The sequence below is a fragment of the Chironomus tepperi genome, unplaced genomic scaffold (assembly GCF_022539635.2).
Source record: "Chironomus tepperi strain 1889 unplaced genomic scaffold, CSIRO-AGI_Ctep_v1 contig_8, whole genome shotgun sequence".
NCBI classification, from domain to species: domain Eukaryota; kingdom Metazoa; phylum Arthropoda; class Insecta; order Diptera; family Chironomidae; genus Chironomus; species Chironomus tepperi.
Genome location: NW_027226130.1, coordinates 463,210 through 483,690, shown reverse-complemented (window position 1 = coordinate 483,690; position 20,481 = coordinate 463,210). Strand labels below are relative to the sequence as shown.

At 35.0% G+C, this 20,481-nt stretch overlaps 1 protein-coding gene across 1 annotated transcript in view; it reads left to right on the top strand.

Moving 5' to 3' along the window:
* Nucleotides 1–20,481, top strand: part of yellow-e (L-dopachrome tautomerase yellow-e) — a 92,972-nt gene that overhangs the window by 10,347 nt on the left and 62,144 nt on the right. The gene's annotated exons all lie outside the window — the stretch shown is intronic.

Below are 20,481 nucleotides of genomic sequence, written 5' to 3'. Positions count from 1 at the left end.
TGTTAGACTTCTTTTTTCATTCATTTGAATGCTTCCACAGATGTCGTTTCTCACATTTTTTGAATGTGGAATTCTTGATGACTGAATATACTTCATAAATATGATATGAATTAACGGAAGAGTTTGCAGAATCATGAAATTTAATTAAAAACAAGAGCTTGACATACATAAATTCTTGTAGCTACACATTGTGTGAGAAGAATGAATGACAATTCTATTTTGTGAGTTTTGAATGGAGATGTAGGTCTTTGAGATGATGTTTGTTGTGCTTTTGTCTTTGAATTAGAATTGTGTTTATGAATCAGATGAATTAATGGTCAAAAATACAAAAGGTCATGAAAGTCCTGAATGATTAAGTGTTTAAATAAATCAGATTAATCAGGACTATGAGGGATCCCTAGGCTAGGAAAGCTATCCCAAAAACCCGAAGACAAGGGGACCGCACTGTCGGCAAATCAGGTTAAATGTCCAGTAACCGTCAATAATCTCATTCTACCTGAGGCTAAAGTCACACTTTTCTGGGGTCACATTCATACTTGCCTATGACTAAATTCACATAAATATGGAATCAAAGTCAAATTTACACGGGACCAGATTTAACGGTTCTAAACCAGCCATATGGTTCTGGAGACTAAACCAATCATCGGGACTGTCATGCCTAAATAGTAGAAAAGCGCTCGAATCTTAGGGAAGGTCTGACCTGGGGTAAGAGTCATTTAGGTCTGAAGCCAAATTTTTGGACAATTCTACGCCATTCCGTAATGTTCATGACTAGAACAAGTGAAAAACTACTCGAATCTGACTAAATATTCCGTGAGATCAAACCTAGTCGTTGTCTACACTCTTACCAATTTGTCACTTTGCTGCTCTATATCACTCGAATAGAACATACTTCGATTAGTCAAAAGGACGTCTAGTTATAAACTTGTCATTCTATGACAAGCTCCACAAATGTCGAGTTTATTACTATAGAGAAGGTCAGCCTGTTCTACTCGTGTCAGATGCATTTTGAAGCATACTTGACGGAACTTTGCATTCGACTTTAACTAGCTACACCACGGAATTCCACCAACCATCAAAAAATTCTAATGCAAGTTCCAAAAATAGCTCAACAATCTCCAAAAACCCCAAAAAATTCCATTTCCATTAAAGTTAAACATTTATCTAAGCCATTAAAATATCTTTCAATTTATCTCCCAAAAAAAAAGCTTAAAGCTGAATTGTACAGGAAGTGAGTGCTTTCACTGCTCATTTACCCTCATCCTAAACAATTTTAAAAAGATTTCCACATTAAAGATTCTTTTGCCACCCTTAATTTCTTTTTAGACTTGTTTTTCAAATCCCAAATCTCTTTCAACAATCCACAATACTTAAATAAGAATCCCTAAAAGCATTTTCTTAACTTTTTTATTAGAAAAGAAAAATTTCTTCTTCATTCTTATGCTTATTTACGCCTAATTGACTCATTTCGATGATTTTGCTTGCCTTTATTCAATTTTCTCCCTTTTTGCCTGTTATTTGGCAGTTGATGGCATACCAATACATGCATTTTATACAATAATGATTAACAGCCTCATTTTCCTATCAATACGTCTTTTGTGTTTTCTTCTTTGTTTCATCGATAAATTTTTTTGTTAAGTGCTCTTGAAAGCTTTTGTTGTGAACTTTTTCTTCTTCCTTCTTTTGTTCACTTGTAAATACATGCAAAGGAATGTGCGGCATAAGATGGAAATTTTTTGGGAAAATTATGAGCATCGAGAGTAGAAAAGGGTGAAAAGATAATGAATGGGGTTCATAAATGATGTTTGAGTTTTTGTAGGGTGTAGGGATAAAGGATCTCTTGACCCAGACCGACACTTTAAGAGATCCAGACCAACACTTTGAAATCATGGTTCCGAAGCTTCGAAGAATTCCCGTATTGTCTTGATTCTGACTTCGATTCAGTCATGGTTTGGATCTCGGTCTCGCCTACAAGTTAAAGAGTTGGATGACGTGTAGCAGCTCCCTATGCTTATCCTCAACTGTAGTAGGGATATTCAAAGGAATTTCAAAAGAAATTGTCAGGAAATGCTGGACTATTTAGCAGTTTCCACTTCTTAATTCATAAAAAATATGAAAAGATCTGATAAAAATTCATTTTTTGCAGGACATCATTTGCGAACGACCTCTAATGGATTGAGATATTTTAAGAAATAAAGTGATCCATTTTCAATATTGAATTGGTTTACTCCAAGTTTACTCGACGCATGTATGGATTTCTTTCGCAAGGGTAGTACAAGAACTTATTTGTAATGACTTGCTGATTTGTTAATGAGCTATTATTTGGATTATTAAAAGCATAACAAGGATTTTTGATGTGCAAAACTAAATCATTAGTTGGAATTTTAACCAAGTAACTTTTGGAGTGACGACAATAGACGTTCAAACCTAATAAAGACATGTTCATTCAGGATTGAATTTGCAAATTTCAGCCAAAATTCTCAACTAAAATCTTTTTAGAATCTGCATAAATAGGAGCAAATTATCAGTTTCCATCCCTAGTTCACCACCATGTCACCACTCAATCAGCACACGTATGAATCATTTTTTCCATTAAGCAATTTCTGTTATTAAATTTTTGTTCAGTTCCGCTTTTCAACGAAAAAAAAAAATTCATACCATGATTGAGTAATTTTTAAACCCCACATTCTTTATTGCTCATTATGAAATAATAAATTAGAAATCTGCGAATTACTTGTCAATATTACAAAGTATAGCTATGCCAAAAATATATGTGGTTGTTAATTTGTCTGTTCTTTAACATTTTACCTTCCTTCTTTCATTTCTTCTTTTTCTTATGTACTTAAATTATTCATAAAAATTCCTAAAATTGCCGAAACATGAATACATTATTGAGTTATTAATTCACAATTTTTTTTTTGCATGACCTTCCACAATCTTATTTTATTGTTGATGCCAATTGATGCATTGAAACTCCCCAAAGTGAAAAAAGTATTCAATTCATTTCATGTTTCATTACAAATTGTTCAATTTTCAATTGGCAAGTCCGAGTGACACAAGTGAGGAAAGCTGCGCCATGAAGCTCTAAAGGCACTGCTTAACTCTATTGTCCTGATACCAAATGGAACCCGCTTCCATATTGAGGCCAAATGGCATGATACTGCTGCCAAATAACACTTGTTACTGGATCTTGTTTTGTGGAACTGGAAGTAATCTGAATCCTACTGGATCTTGTTTTGTGGAACTGGAAGTGACGTAGCTTCTATTGAATCCTATTTTGTGAATCTGGAAGTGACCTAGATCCTACTGGATCTGGAAGTAATCTGGATATTACTGGATCTTGCTTTGAGGAGCTGGAAATGACCTTAATCCTACTGGATCTTGTTTTATGAGTTGGAAAGTGACCTGGATCCTACTGGATCTTGTTTTGTGGATATGTAAGTAACCACTTGTCCAGAGGCAACCTCCTTGATAGAGCCTTCTTCACATGTGTCGCTCGGGAAGTGAATACACAAAAAATAAAAGAATTCTGAATAGTAAGGCATGCACATCAACTAAGTGATGAACAATGAAGTGTGTATGTGGAAAAAAAGTTAATGTGGGTCGAGCATGAAATCGAGTAGAAATGTAGACATTTGTAATTTATAGAGAGATTCAACAATGAAAATAATAAATACGTGACTAATTACGATTAGCTACTTAATACTGGACATGTTTGTGAACTTGCTTAGTTTGTTGGCTGTATTATGTTATTATTATGTGTTGTAGACTGGTTAATAAATATGTGTAGAGCGATTGTGTGGAGAGAGATTGTGGTTATGTTATGTTATGTTGATAATTTATTGGGTCATATTTTGGCAATATGAATTGACTGTGCATGAACAATTTGAGTGTATTAATTTTATTTTTTGCTGCGACTATTGATTGTGTAATGTCGAGACTGTAGTTGAGGCTATGTAGTTTCCAATATGGACACTGGTATGGACACACGTACCTGACAGTCATTGATGACAGTCAAGACATGATTTTTTGATTTTTCGTTAATGACCCTCACTTGACTGTCATTTAAACGTCATGACGCATGTCAACGAACATGATGTCACTCATTTCGGCAATTTTATGATTTTTTGTCGCCCAGATGCGCAGGCCTGCTCAGGGCAGTTTTCTGCATCTCTAAATTATCTGCATCTAATTTTTAAACCCTAGAATTTGTCCAGTTTTTGATCGAAAATTCCACTTTCTTCTCTTTAAATTATGTCATAAAGCAATGAATCTCAATTGAGGCTCGACGACTAATTTCTTGAGCGCCAGAAGCTTAAGGCGAGTTTCCAAATATGTATTCGAAGGGCTAAGATCTCAAAATTTTAAGTAGTGCTACCTAAAATCTTCATAATTCCAATTGATTATCCTCCCATCCACAACATTAACCTTCATAAGATTTTTGTTTTAATCCACATAACATGAGTTCCCTTGATGCCGCCTATCTTCCTCTCTCTTACTCATAAATGTATATTATGACATGTCTTGACAGTTATGTTCAGGGTTATGTTGAAGCTCTACATTCTCAAGAAAAAATGAGTTAAATGTCTTGTTACTTTTGGGAATGAATCTCTTGATTTTTGGAATTCTTAAAAGGGCTTATTCATGTGTTACTTGATCTGAAGGGCATGGCAATGCCAGTTTAACTGCAGTGCCATGATCATGGCAATTTGTGACAGTCATTTGGGAATTTTCATGGCATTCACAAGGTATTCATGACTGTAAGATGTGGCGATTGTGTTTAGTTTGAAATTTAGAAGACATGGCAAGTTTTGAGCAAAGATATGGAACTGATCAATAGAATAGTATCAATTTTGATAGTTGCTGATCATTTTGGTCAGTACTGACCCTTCGTCGCTGTAGTGGCAACACGACAATCTATGTTAATCGGATAGTATGCTGCAATTGTCTGTCTAAGCACCAAATGTTTTATGTTTAACTCGTCAATCCGTTGACGACGTCCAACAGATTACTTACTTACTTACTTACTTACTTACTTCGCTGGTCGTACAGATCAATTGTGATCCATGACCTCCCACAGGAGTCGCCTGAAGCTGGCTCTATCGCTGGCTTGCACTTGCTAATTTCCAACAGATTATATCCTCCAAAAATTCCACCTTTATACAGCCTTAATTATCAAACATTCCCCAAAAAATCTCCTTAGCTTATCTCTTTCCATAAAAGCCACAAGAATTGCTTCTTACACGTGACTCATTATTTTAAATCTTCATAAACCCACGCCCAACATTAATACACGATTATGCTTTTTATACCAATTTTCTTCAGCTCATCATATCATTCATACATTGCGCACAAATTTGTATTTATGCTGCAGACATAACATTTAAATTTTTTCACATTAATGAGCATGAATACACAATGTGCGTATGGTTTCCATTAGCTTAAGTATGTTCATTTTTAAAATTACATACTTAACATGACAATTGAAATTCAATGATGTTCATATGACTGGATGACTTCAGGCAATATCAGAATTTTATGCTGGTTTTCTTTTATTTGCAAATTTTTTATGTTTGATTTATTAAACATATCGAGGAGTATGCTGCAATGTTTCCTGCAAGAGTATCTTTATGTCTGCAATATTTCATTAGTTTGAGGCAGTGGTGGGCAATCTGTTATTGTTCGAGGCACAAATTGCCTTTACAGGCAAAGGACATGCTCTCGAGAGCTTAATGCCCAATTCCAAAAATTGTCCCACGCATGTGGCCATTGCTCCATGTGGTCACTGCTCCACGTGGCCATTGCTCTTTGTGACCAATGCTCCATGTGACCATTGCTCCATGTGGCCATTGCTCCATGTGGCCATTGCTCCATGTGGCCATTGCTCCATGTGGCCATTGCTCCATGTGGCCATTGCTCCATGTGGCCATTGCTCCATGTGGCCATTGCTCCATGTGGCCATTGCTCCATGTGGCCATTGCTCCATGTGGCCATTGCTCCATGTGGCCATTGCCCCTTGCAAATATGTACCATGTCACACAGATTGCCCATCCCTGCTTCAACTCATTCGCACTTTCACATTCGCGAAACTCAAATAGATGGCTGATTCCGATGAAAAATCAGTGATGCATAAAATACGTTTTATGTTCGATCTGTTTTTAATTCCTCAAGTTCATGTTTGTTTAGAAATTATTTTACTAAAGCTCATATTTTGCGAGCGAATTTCCATTTTTTTAGTCTGCTCTAAAACCTGAAATTTGCCGCATTTAAAACAGAAAATTCTGACCTTGTTTATTGAAAAATAAAAAAAGTGTTTCACTTAATGACGCTGCTTTTGTTTGTAATCTTAACGACTTGAAACATATTTTATAAACTGCAATTTCGCGGCATTTTACAGTTAGTCATTTATTTAGGCGTGGATGTAAAAAAATGCAAGTTTTTTTTTTCATCCGTGAAGTTGAATATCAAAGCTAATTTTCAAAATGAATCAGAGCTGAGGTTGTGTGAATGAATAATTACGTTTTGAGGTGTTTACGGGTGGAGTTTAAATGGGTGCTTATCAAAGAGCTCTCTTTGTAGACGATGATTATGTGTAGTTTGAAAATAAGTACAGAGAATTCAAGGTTGGATTACTTATTTTAGGTGACATTAATTTTGTGGATGGTTATGTGAATTGGATTATGTGGATAAGCTTAGATTTGTGTAGATCTGACTCAAAATGCATGATTTTGAATAACGGATCTCGAAGGGGATTAGAGCCCCACTTCCTCTGATTTCTGGTTGCATGTTCCTAATACTGAGCTATCGGGGGTTGTCAACTATATGTCATAGTGTCTTATATAAGTAATACGTTTTCACTCCGGACTTTTGGGATAACCCTTACTACTGCTTTTCTAATGATATACCATTGATAGATCAATACAGGGACCCCATTTTGTATTTAAAACGAGAGTATTCTTCTGTTTTCATCAGTTAAGTGACCCAAAATTGGTTAATGTCCTTCGTCAAAAGCATGGTCAACTGCTCTTGGATTTAATCTTATAAAATCCCAAAACAGAAATTTTGTGGTCAATATTTTTGGTTGCCATTTAATAAAGTTGACTTTTTTATATCCGAAAGGCATGCAGACTGAGTAGCCAACTTAACATAATGTCTAGTTAATAATTAGACCTAAGATCGATTAATGAAATTTTCTTCAGAATGTTCTATAAAATATCACTCAAATTACAATTGGTTGCAAAAGTGCTGGGAATTAGGAACTGGCAGAAGTTATCTAAAGACAGACCCAGCTTTTGACGGATTCTAAATACGACATGCATCTTCGCCAAGAAGCCAAGGTAGTAAAGTTACAATTGGTACAAAATCTATACGAATCCCGGATGACTCTGCCTTGTCATTACGATGTAATGTGCATAAAAAATAGGAATCAAGTGCTTTTGTGCGTAATAACGGCTAATTATGTATGTGACATTAACAGCATAATAAAAGTGCATTATGAGAAATGAATAACTAGGTATAATATGTTACAAGTCTCAATTACAGAATCCACACTTACATTTTTAAAAACCGTGTAATTTATGGATGGCATTTAGTCATAAAGTCTAGTAGCTCGTGATAGTTGAGTTGTTAAACTTTGTGATTGAAGATCATATTTGTAATAATTGGAAGTGAGTTCGAATCTCATTCTGGGATTCATTAATTGACTTTTAAACAAAAAAATGTTGAGGTTTCGTTGATATCTGAATTTATCGCTAGATATTCCAGTAAGTAAGTAAGGAAGTATAGCTGGATCCGCAATTTCAATGCAAAATTCAGCTTAGTTTCTATTAGCAGCTTCTATCCACGAATAGATTAAGTTGTACTATTTAATTAGTTCAATCCGGTTGGTAAACTGTTCAGTGTTTGAGATATTACCCATTAAGATTTTCAATTCCGGGATTAAATTGTACGTAATTCACTTCATCACTTACTGGTCGTATATTGCCATTTATGATCTCTCATGGATTAGGTAGCTTTTGAGCTGGCTATTGCTTGCTTAGGCATCGCTGATATCAACGAGTATAATACTAATCCTGAACAACACAGTTTGTCCCTTTAGGATAATAAATCGATAATCCAATCAAAATCTTTAAAACCACAATTTTTGTTCATATCCACTTGTCAAAATTCCTCAATCCTCCATAATACAGCAAAAACAGCAAAAATGCATTTCATTCGCAAAACACCTTATATATCGTATCTAATTGATGAAATGCCTTGTTTTACACAATAGACGTATTTGTTTTTGTATATTTCGTTGCCATTACTCTGCCGATCATTAATAGCTTTTGCAAATAATTTATTTTTCCACAATTTAAATGAGAGTATGAAAAGCTGTATTTAACCTTCAAATTAAGCCTGAATAAAAGTCCACAATTCAAGTTGCTGTATATAAATCTCTTATATCCATTTCTTTTGCACGCAAAAAGCTATTTTCTATCAATTATTATAGCTATAGCCACATGTGAATTTATTACTTTTAATTCCAAACCGGTTGAGGACTTTTCAATGCGAATTATATCATCCAATTTGCCTTGGCACTAAACATGCTGGTACCTTACACAAAAAAAAAAACAAATTGTGAATGTGACTATGGCAAAATTGCGGATATGAAATTTTTATTATCGCTTAAAATCACGTTTTTTTTTCTCCTTTAACTGAGTGAAATGAATCATTTTTGGATATTACTATCGATTTTTTTAGTCGGATCATTTTTGCACGCTCGTTGCGCAAATTGCTCGTGTACGCATAAGAGAGAAGAAAGGAGTGTTGATGCTGTAATAATCAGATGTGATATGTTTAAGTAAGGAAATTAATATAAAGCTATAAAGGGGGCCGTTTAATTGTTATGTAACGCGTAATTACTTACTTTCTTGGATGAGGCGAACGTGGGTCCATTGCCGCACTGAGAAAAGGTCTCTAAGAAAAGGCAATTCTTTCTTACTTACATACAGGTACTATGATCCGATGCGGAGGCTTTGTTATTAAAAAACGCTTTCTACTTGACTTTATTGTTGGAAATATCACAAAGTATAGACAAATTATCCGTTTTTGCATCTAATGGACAGTCTCTTAGATTCATCATATCGGATTCCATCCTAGTACATATAATCGGCTCTATCCTTCAAGAACTTCTGGAAGTTCAGAATGTTAAGGACTTAAGCATCTTTTTCTTCACATTTAATACATGAAATCTGTACTAGGAGTCGCAAAATCTTCCCCACCATTTCCCCATAACAGCGTTACGTAACAAATGAACGAACCCCACACATATAGTATGAAATTTAAATTTAGCACGGAATGATTTTTTTAAAATTATTTTTTCTTCATTTTTTAATGATTAAAAATGAAGGAAATTGAGTTTCAGTGAGAGTTTACGTTGAGAAATTAGGGCATGATGCTTTAATGCTTATAAAAATTAATAGGAAGAGATTAACGAATTTTGAGATGAAAAGCATAAGCATATCAAAGGATTTTATGCTTCCAAGAATCATTGTGATTAGAATGAGTTTAGAATTTGGATTTCATTTTATTTTGAAGTTGGTTTCGAGCGGGATATTATGATGATGACGTAGTGAATACAATAATACAATGGAGTGTATTTGGGGGTCAAAACTTTTTTGGAACAAAATTCTTCATTTTGTTTGGGGTTTTAATGGCAAAAAATTTAAATATTCCTCTCAAAAAATTATTATAAACGCGTCAGTTAAGTCATTATGGTGAATGCATTCATTATCATCATAGTCTCATAGTCTCGAATCATATCTATTATTCGCCACTCAGGTTTGATGACACAATTGATGATTCTGATTCATGGAACATCTATTTGATGTAATTTGAATTTATATAATGGGAATTATTGTTTCTCAACTTTACACACTGCACAATTGCATGACTTAGGATAAATAATTGCAAAGTGTCTAGTCCACAATTTGTGTGGTCACGATTTACACAAACCGAGTTGTAAGACTACATAACAGCAAACACAGAAAGGGCTAAGGCGTATAGAAGGCAAACAGGTTTTCCCAGGCTGGCTTGTCACTGGCATGAATTCAAATTTCATTGAATTTTCAATAGTCATCACTATCGCTTAAAGCAACGTTTTCAACCATTTTACACCATGTGGCTCCCGAAAAAAAACATTCAGATTAGACTAAATATTCCCAGAAATCGAGCCCTTTACTCCATCATAACAAAATGTGTTCAAAAATTCCAATAATTTAATATAAGTCATAGCAAAATTCCCACATTTATTTACATTGCGTAATAAGTGAATGACCTCTTAAAAAGGCCAATACTTTAACCTTAACTTCTTTGCCGCTTTCTCATTGCTTACATCTTACAATTCTTTACGATATAAAGCCCCAAATTCCAATATTGTTGTCCTTTCCAAATAAATCAACCCACCAAAAAATACTTTAACTTAAAATTGTCAACCAAACAACAACAACAACAGCATTTTACTCTATAATCGGCTTTATACCTTTCACCAGCAAGTATTTATTCGTAGGTTCTTTGCAATGACATAAAAATGGCAATGCACGATTTTTATTATAGTAAGACTGCAATTTTTATTATTATGATTATTATGAAATGGTACTTAATTCCGCCATTTCTTTATGAAAATTGCGATAAATGAAATGACTATAAAGGAATGTGATTATTTTTTATTGTTCCACGAACATATTTGAATTTTTTCATTGGAATATGTTTATTATTTATTTGTGGTTTGTTCCAGTTTAGTTTTAAGTAGGCTTGTTAAAGGTTTTTGATTAAGGAGTGGAAAATTTATGCAAATTATGTATCATAGGGACTGTGTTGTGGTTAGTTTTATTGGATATTTGGTATCTGAACAGAATGAAATCTGGGGTATCAAACCATTCCGAACAGCACGAGTCGATTTATCGATCAAAATTCGGCATCGGATTGGTTCGACTCTGTTTTGATGACTGGCTCGGTTTATATCCATAACCATGGCAGATTCTAAAGCGGCGATTCTTGAGTCAGTGTGACTCTTAAATGGTGAAGACTAAAAGCTGATTTGGTCATCAAAGCAGAGTCAAGCCGGCCTGTTGCCGCATTTTAGATCAATTATCCAATTTGTCCTATTCGAGAATGAAATGTTGATTCTACCTGCATAAGTTGTGAGTGCGTCAGTGCGATTCCCATTAGAAATGTCTTTTTTCGATTTCCCATCAAACCTACAGTCAGCTCAAGCTTAACTCATATGATTCCAAATTGACAATTCAATGACTTCCAGCCACAAAAGACTCACCAAATGCAACCTCATCAGCATTCATCGACATTGATATCAATCAACATATCTGACTTCCAACTTTAGTTTTAATTAAACCAAACACTTAAGCAACAACACCGTATCTAATTATTTCGTATGATTTACACCAGATATGATTGATACCACTCAATTAAGTAACGCCAAACATGAAATTCTGACCTCGAAAATTTTTTTTCTTCAATTAATTGAAAACGAGCCAATTAAATTAAATTCCGTCCATAAATTCACATTAATTTAGTACAAACGTTTATATAAAAAATAATGTTGAAAATCACTGACTGAGTTTTGTGTCATATTTGTTTGCCAATTTCTTAATATCATTTTATATTAACTTAAAAATTGCAGCTTCAAAATTGCCATTCAATTTAACATTTTGATTGCTGTACAGCAATTCGCATACATGGATTGCATAAAATAACTGAAGTTGGTAATCGGATGTCTTATGCCAATTGTTCGTCTTCTTCAATCGGCAGTCAACTGGCGGGCGGTCGGCCAGAACAACAATGGCAAGTTGGTCGGATCAACAACGGGCAGTTGGTCGGATCAACGTCGATTAGTTTTTCGGATTAACGGCAATTAGTTGATCGGATTAACGGCAGTCAGTTAGCCGGATCAACGGCAGGCAGTTGGTCGGATAAACGATGGACAATTGGTCGGTTTTATGGCGATCAGTTGGTCGATTCAACGCTTTTGGCTATCAGTGTCATTTGACAAATTTCTGTCGATTGCCTTAGACTAATTCCCAACTCTGAACCCAAACACATTAAATTAAATTTTTTGATCGTCATAACAAGACAAAAGAAGCGTGAAAAGCACTAAAACACAAGATCTGTTGAAACAAAGCCATCGCCTGCTTCTATTTTCAATTCATTTGTAACAAAAGTGCCGAAAAAAATAAAATAGTAACTGACACTCAAAGCTGGCAATGAAAATTGGAATCGACATAAAAAAAAAAATTAAAAAAGAATTTCAAGTTCAATGCTGCGTGTTTGTTTTCTGTGCCTGCAATTGACTGAATAATGGATGTTAATTCCATCATCGACTTCCTCAATATAAAATCCATTCTTTTTTGTGTATGTTGTCGATTTTTTTATTTTAGATTCAGCATGTGCCAAAATCAACTTTCGCTGATGAAAATTTCATTTCATCGTGCATTTTTATTTTATTTTGAATCACTGCCAACAAAATGAAAATGGAATTTTTGTGAATGAGAATGGAACTGGCTTTTTGTTTTCGGGTAGTTTGAGAAATTGCAAAGAGAATCTTTCGATTTATTTCAGCTAGTGAAACTGCTTTATGAACACGAAAAAAGGAAATTTTGAGTAAAGCTTTTGTGTGTCCTGGATGTGAATGGTAACGATTAAATGAACAATAATACGGTCCACGGTTTGACGGCCGAAATCTAGACACAAGCTTGAGTGGCTTGTTAAAATCTTAATCGTAATCTTTCCTATTAAAAAAATGGAGTAAAGCTTCAAGAAGCACCAATTTAATCATCATAGCATTTCTAGCTAAAGCCTTATTGAGTAACTAGTAATGGGAATTCACGTTGACTTCTACAATCACAAAAGTTCCTTGAAATCTCACAAAATCCAAAATTTTGTTTACAATCGACTACATTGTCAGAGAATCCTATTAAAAAAAAACACTCAAAACTTCTCTGGATGTATTTCCTTTGAATATGCAATTGCAGTTCCATGTTGATGTTCAATTTCAAATTTCTCATTCTCAATTACAAAACTTTTACTGCTTTTTATTATTCAGAACACCTTTATATGTACCAAAACTTTTTTGTTTCAAACAGAATCCTTTAATTTACTTTATTTACACTTTGGATGTTGATGCTGATGCTTCTTTGTTTTGGAGTTTGAGTTTTGAATGAGTTCTGAAGTTATTCAAACTGAAGTCAACAAACTGCACAATAACTTCTCAATTTAAACGTAATTTTTAAAGTTGATTGTCAATTTGAGTATTTATGTTCTTGATGTAAATCAGTGGTAGACAACCTGTGTGCTGTGGCATATATGGTTCCGAGACCGGAAGATTTTGGGAAATCGGAACTCCCGTTCCCGGGAATTCCCGGGAATATTCGCGTTTTTGGAAAACCTAGTGGCAAAATAGTGTGAAATACACAATAAACCGTAGGCCATGAATCATATGGCATGTGTGGCTTCGATCGATGCTTACCATCAGGGTCATTTGTGATGAGTCATCTGCGTTGTTGTCTTCTTTAACTTATGTTGCTTTCAGTGTTCAAGTTGATTCCGGAAATGGTCAGTTGCAAACTATAATATCTCTAGTCTGATTCTGGAGCTTCCACCCTTCGGACGAGGTGGTTTGGATTGTCTTTTACTCTATCCTTCAACGTTCCTGAACTGACGGAAGTTATCGAAAGATAGATCTGACTATGGCCGTTCTATAAACGTGGTAATGGCCCTCCGTGCGCCTTAATAAGTAACTAACGTACATTACCAAGCATAAAGCAATCAGTGGGTATCAGGGGATGCCATAAAAGGGTATAAACTTGACATTTGGTCAGCTTCAGCTTCAGAATTCGGTTTCCCCAATCTCGGTGTGCTGCGAAAACCAAAAGGTTCTCCACCACTGCCATAAATGAGCATCAATTCTCATTATATCCAGAAAATACTTAATTCAATATTTTGACTTCCATAATTTTTCTTCAACTAGTCACCTGAGATTTTTTACACAAATGAATGCAAATGCTCGTTCAAAAACTTAACTCTACAGCTGCATTCATTTGCTTACCATCTCGTTCGCTTAACGTGCTGCATTGCAAAGTTTCCAAGTGCTCGTCAAAAAATCCTTTTCACACAAAACTACACCATTATGTACTTGAAAACGAAAAAAAAAGTTCATCGTCATTTGAGCAGCAATTTTCTTTACTGATTGAAACTTTTTGATCCAAAATCAAATGTAGAACCTGAACTATGTGAAGTATGATTCGTAATTTATTTGCTGAAAGTACTCAAAAATCTTTTTCCAATTTAGAGCTTTTGCTGCTGTAAAAGTTTCAATGGGATTAATTTACCGAATTGGATAGAAAACAGTTCCTTTTTTTTGGATTAAAAAGTCACGAATCTGTGCAGTGAGGATGAAATTGAAGTTTTTTGCCATTCAAATTAGAGGATGGAGTGATTTGGAAGTGATGTTCGTTGGAAATTGGATGGATTGGCTTTATTTTTCGAGTTACTTTTGAATACTGAATATGCTTGAACTGCTTGCCTGGTCAAACCTTTGCCAATACCTTCCTATGTTGTGATTTCCAAGTAAAGCCGCATCAACAGTAACAATACGCGGTCTAGAAACCTTCAGAGCAGTATAATACTTTAAATAGGCAGTCTGCCAGGCATTTCAAACATCCCCTATAGCTCAGAGGTAAGTGCATGGAACTTGAAATTATAGGACGTGAGTTCGAGTCCTAATTGTGATCTGATATTCAGAATCGTACTTTTTCTGTTAGATCAACTCTATTTGCCCTGGTAATTCCTTCCACAAATCTCAAACGTCATATTTGAACCCACTCCATTGGAATCGGTCACTTATAATGAAATTTGAGAGGGAAGAGGCCGTTGAACTTTTGATACAGCGGAAGGAGATGGGGAGGTACAAACTAAACAGCTTTTGAGACTATCTCCCTGATTATATCTAAACCAATCTCTTCCCCAAATTATATCCATCATTTTTGTAAAATCCCCATTTCAACTCAGTACCTTCCCCTCTCGATACTTTCTCGCACATCCTCAATTTGAACATTTCTCTCTCATCTCTTAAATAATTTCAAATTTCGCAACAGCAGTTGAAGTTCTTTTTTACAAGGAAATGTCAAAGGGACGTGAAAACTTTACTTGCAAATTATGGAGAGTAACAACATTCGATGTTTCCATTGTTATGAATGAATAAAAAGTTTTTAACTTTGTTGAATTTTGTAAAAGAAAGAAAACTTTGAATGCATTCACCCTAAAAATATAATTAATTTATCGCCTTTTTCTCATTGTTCTATTGTTACATGGATTTTCGAGAAGGGTATGACTTGTGTGTGTGGGCGAAGATCGGGGTTGATTTTGTGAATGATGTATGATGAAGATTTGCTTATTGAATTTTAAAATTTTAATAAGATGAAAAATGCATTTTTGATAAAATATTGAAGGCATGGACAAACTGTGTTCAGTAATACCAAGTGGTACTTAATGCATTACATTGACAGCTTGTAACAGTTTAGGAACAGGTGAAATGTTCGGGAAATTCGGCTGAAATCAATTAAAAATTCGACAGAAGTTCAGTCGATGAACCATGCTTGATATAGCAATGAGTTTTGGAAGACGAAGCAGTCCGCGCGTTCTATACCTTCCATCAGAGTTGTTAGACATTCATGGCAGCCGACCACAACTTGCGGCGGATGAAACGAAGGTTAACCAACTCTGGCTTCAGATGTTCCTTAAGTAACTGCTTATATGAGTTGTAATCCGTTTCATTAGTTCGTATCGATCCACTATGAGTCGTAATGTCACTTTCTTAATGCTCAATTTTAAGCTAGTTTTATTTAGCGAAGTTACAAGCGTCTCGCAAACTAGTCTGAAGCTGGTGTTGCTAGCCTTGAGCTGAGGTTGCTAGTCTGGATCTGAGGTTGCTAGTCTGGAGCTGAAGTTGCTAGTCTGTAGCTGAAGTTGCTAGTCTGTAGCTGAAGTTGCTAGTCTGTAGCTGAGTTTTCTAGCATGAAGCTGAGGTTGCCAGTTAAGACATCCAGACATGCCGACAGATCACTTTTTAGTTGTTTTCAAGTTGTTCCAGTTGGACGTTTAAAGGAATCCACTATGAGAAAGTCGAATTTGGGCAATTGGGTACGAGATATAATGAGCAACTGTGTGGGTGTATTGCGTATCATACCCTTTGATTATTGCATCTTGCATCACGCCCCAAGGACTTCAACCCTTTAATCAATTATTAATAAATCATAAATTCAATAAAAAGCATCAATCATCCAAACCTCATCGACTCTTATCGAGGTTAAAAAATAATAAAAAGCATTAAATTCCTTTCAACTCTTCAACTGTCATCTAATTTGTACAACGAGTAACGAGGGTGTATTGAAAAAAATTAATTGTCAAGGCGTCACAGCGTGTTCTCACATAATCAAATGATGTTAAGTGTAAAGCTGTGTAGCTTCATGAAAAGAATAAGAAAATCAGATGATTAATTTCTCCCTATGTAAATACACATCAGCTTCTCAATTTTTCATCGTAAAATCGTGAAAAATATTCGCAAAATTGTAAAGAAAATAGATTTGATGTCTATGCCATAGACATCATATTTACAGCAATTTTCCAATTTCGACTCATTAATTTCAATTTGATGCATATCGTTTTACAATCAAGCCAAATGAAAATTCATTTTTTGCCTTCTTCTTATCGGTTTGTAGCTTGATTCAATCAATTTATTTGAAGGAAAAAATTGAGGCGAAAGAAATCGACACAATATCAATGGTGATGGCAGTGCTGTGAATGTGAAAATGTTATTTTGTATTTTTATTTGTTATCTTTTCTGGGAAAGTAATTGTTGATTTTTTTTCGATGCTTAAAGGTTTACTTTAAATGCTTTAAGGCTTAAAGCTGTTGATTGAATGTTGGTTGGGTTGAATGGATTTTGGGGTTGAATTTGAGTCACAGCCAATTTATGTAACATTCAGGAACATATTCTACACAATTTATTTGATCATTTGCGGTTTCTCCTGAAAATTTGCTAGCAAATCGTGCTGTCGGCCAAAAAACGTTTAGCCGACGATTCTGTCGTGAACTTCAAAAGTTCTTTAACCTCAATTATGCTTGACCTTCTGTAGAAATCCATAATATTTTCCATATAACCGCAAAAAATATCTTTAATACAGGATTATTTTCTACATGACTAATGTTGAATGCTCACAACATCATTAGTCACAAAAAAAAAAAATAATTTGTACATAAGCGTCCGTAATGTCTCTCATTAGCTGCCGTTTTATGTATTTACGCATCAGGCATTGATTGATGAGAATGAATGTGGACATACAAAAGGCTTGAAAAATATGTGTCGAAAAATACGAAAATAATGAGAATGTGGTGAGGGAAAATTGGTGGTTTTCATCAATGTGATGTGGAAATTGATGGAAATTTTGTGGTTTGGAGGTATAAATAGGCAAATTTTGCTTGTGGAAGGTTAAGGAGGTTCTTTGAACTCCCTTTTGTGTCAGGAACATGGGTTCAATTCCCATCAGAGGTTGGTCTCTGAATGATTACAATAGAGCAGTGATGAGTAACTGGTATGTGTCGCGGCACACTTTAGAAGTAAGCCACGTCCAAAACCGCTCACGACATACTATGCATGACATTTTCTGTTGCGGCACAGAGGTTGCATACCACTGCAATAGGGCAAGTACACCTTAGTAGATAGTCGTGGTCAAAATCACAAACTGCATGTGGTTCATGGCAATTTGTCATTACATTGGTGATCCGTGGGACACAGGTTGCACAGAACTGCAATATAGCAAGCACACATTGGTTGCAATTTGTCATCAAAATAGAGTGCCGCTATACACAGTTTGGACAACACTACAATGTAGTTTAAGATCCCGATCTGCACAATTCATTCATGTCCGCTGAATGCCGGTCGTGTGTCCCTCAAGTGACCGTCAACAATTGACACTTGGATGTCATATGGCAGCTTCTTGGACGCCATATGACAGTCACTTAGCTAAATTCTCACAACTTTACAATCAGAAACGCAACAAGGCTCATAAATTCTGATTAAATAAGAGAAAATTGACATCCATTCCCAGATTTTAAATGCATAATTACAGCCCATGTGTGACAATTGAATCGCAATTTTTTAACACAATAATTACAAATTTACAGCAAAAGCTGTGCACGTTAATTGAGGATAAAATAATTTATCATCCAATACGATGTCAACAATTCTCAATTAAATCCTCCATAAATGAATGGACGAAAAATGGGAAAATATGCAGCAATTCGTCCATAGAATTTCCAACGTAAAATTGATTTTTACGTTCAGTAATTTACAAAAGAACGGAAAAAAGCAGCAATAAAAATTATTGTGAACATTTTCATTCTTTTTTGTTCTCATTCCCCGTACTTAAATTAACTCAGTTCATGCTTTTAAATGAAAATTACAGGCAAAGGGTTCGTTAGGATTGGCAATATTTGCAATTTGGACAGTCAATTTTCTATATTGAACATGAAACAGGAAAGGAAATTTTATTACAGCTTATTTTTATTTTATCGCTATAGAAATTACTGCTGTTTTTTTTATATGCTTAGATGAATGCTTTAAGATAGCATGTGAATGGTACATAAAACTTATGATGGGGCAACAACTATAGGTGAATATTTGAGAGCAAGTAATTAGAGAGCAGGTCAATGGGATATTTTTTTTGGAAATTTATCGAGATCGTATGATGACTTCAATTTTGGATGGAATTTGGGTAGCAACAGGATGAGATATTGTTGTGACCTAATTTTTTGTGTAGAGGAAGCTTGATTGTGTTATTTTTTATGGAGGAGATCTTGGAGATTTTTATGGGAAATTTATTATTTGATGAAATATGGAATAATATTGGAATTGTTGAGTATTGTTATGGTTAGCGACTGTTGTTGCTGTCTAATGATTTTTAGTCAAGGACATTTTATTAGAATTCTTGTGGAATGGGTCAGAATTTGATGGAAAATCGAGTAATTTTAAGTGTTTTAAGTTGAATCGAGTTTGGTTTGGACTCAAATCGTCTTTCACTTGCAAAATCCGAGTCGATATCGAGGTCTAGACTGAAGAATCGAGCGTATTGCCATCAATTTTCTCGAATCTTTGTTATAACACATTAATAAACCACTTCCTTAGCACAAGATGGTTAATCGATTCAAATTCTGACTTCAGGCCGGTTTAATTTTAGCAAAGAGCTGGATTCAAACGATTCGGCTTCAAGCTCTGTAAAGTCCAATCCCAAAGAACCGGACTCTCTTAGACCACCTAGTCAAGTCTCATACATGATATCATAAACCTGCCAGTTTTCATTAAATCCAACAAACATGAAAGCAAGAAAACAAAACTGCACAACATGAATAATAATCAAACCAATATCCAATAAACCGCATTTTGGCGCAACTACGCTAATCATAAATTTTAAAATCGTTCATTTGTTACTTACAATTTAGTTTAATAGGTGCTACATGTGTTCAATACAAATGACATATAATAAGTTTTTTCTAATGGACTCAATTTATCTTTCACTTTTCGACATAATAGTCAGTAAGACTCAGCATGTGGTTTAGGGGTTTACGCATGGACATTTTGAGAGCTTTGTGGAAGTAAAAGTGGAAATGGAAGTTATTTAAAGGAAGTCTGTTGATTTGCCTTATTTGAGTAGGATGACGATGTAAGGATTTACTTACTTACTTCGCTGGCCGCACAGCTCAATTGTGATCCATGACCTATCTCAGAGTTGCCTAAAACTAGCTCTATTGCCGGCTATCAATTTAGATTCCTAATGCGATAATATCTCGATCGACAACTTAGGATTTTAAGAGGATGGCTTCAGGTCCAGAACTCGAAGTCAACCAGGATTTTGTATAGAAACGTCGATTCAAGTCGACTCGACTCAGATTTTGAACGAAATTGTCAACTTAAGTTGACTAAACTTAATTCAAAACTCGAGTCAACTTCGAGCTCGGTTTGAAAATTTTTGTTCCGAAAAATCCTAGTAAATTGAAGAAATATGTCCATTTTGAGAGTTTGACCCCAAAATCTATCTGAATACATCCTTGGCTTCAACTAATTCTAATATTCTAATATAGGATGAAACTACTGCTGCATCGGAACAGTCCAATATGGTCGCTAAGGCGTCTCTTCTTCGCCAAATTACAGTCAAGACGTAAAAGTGCCATGACAGCTTCGTGACAGCTGATTTTGATCCATTTTTGCATCTAAAAATGAAATATGCCACATTGTGATGTTGACAAGTTTGCAGCAATGCAAGTCACAATCCCTTGCAGCCAACTGCACAACCATATGTTCAGTTTCAACAAATCATTAATATTCTCCTCCATTCTCATAGAATTACAAGCCAATATCAAGCCCTTAAAATC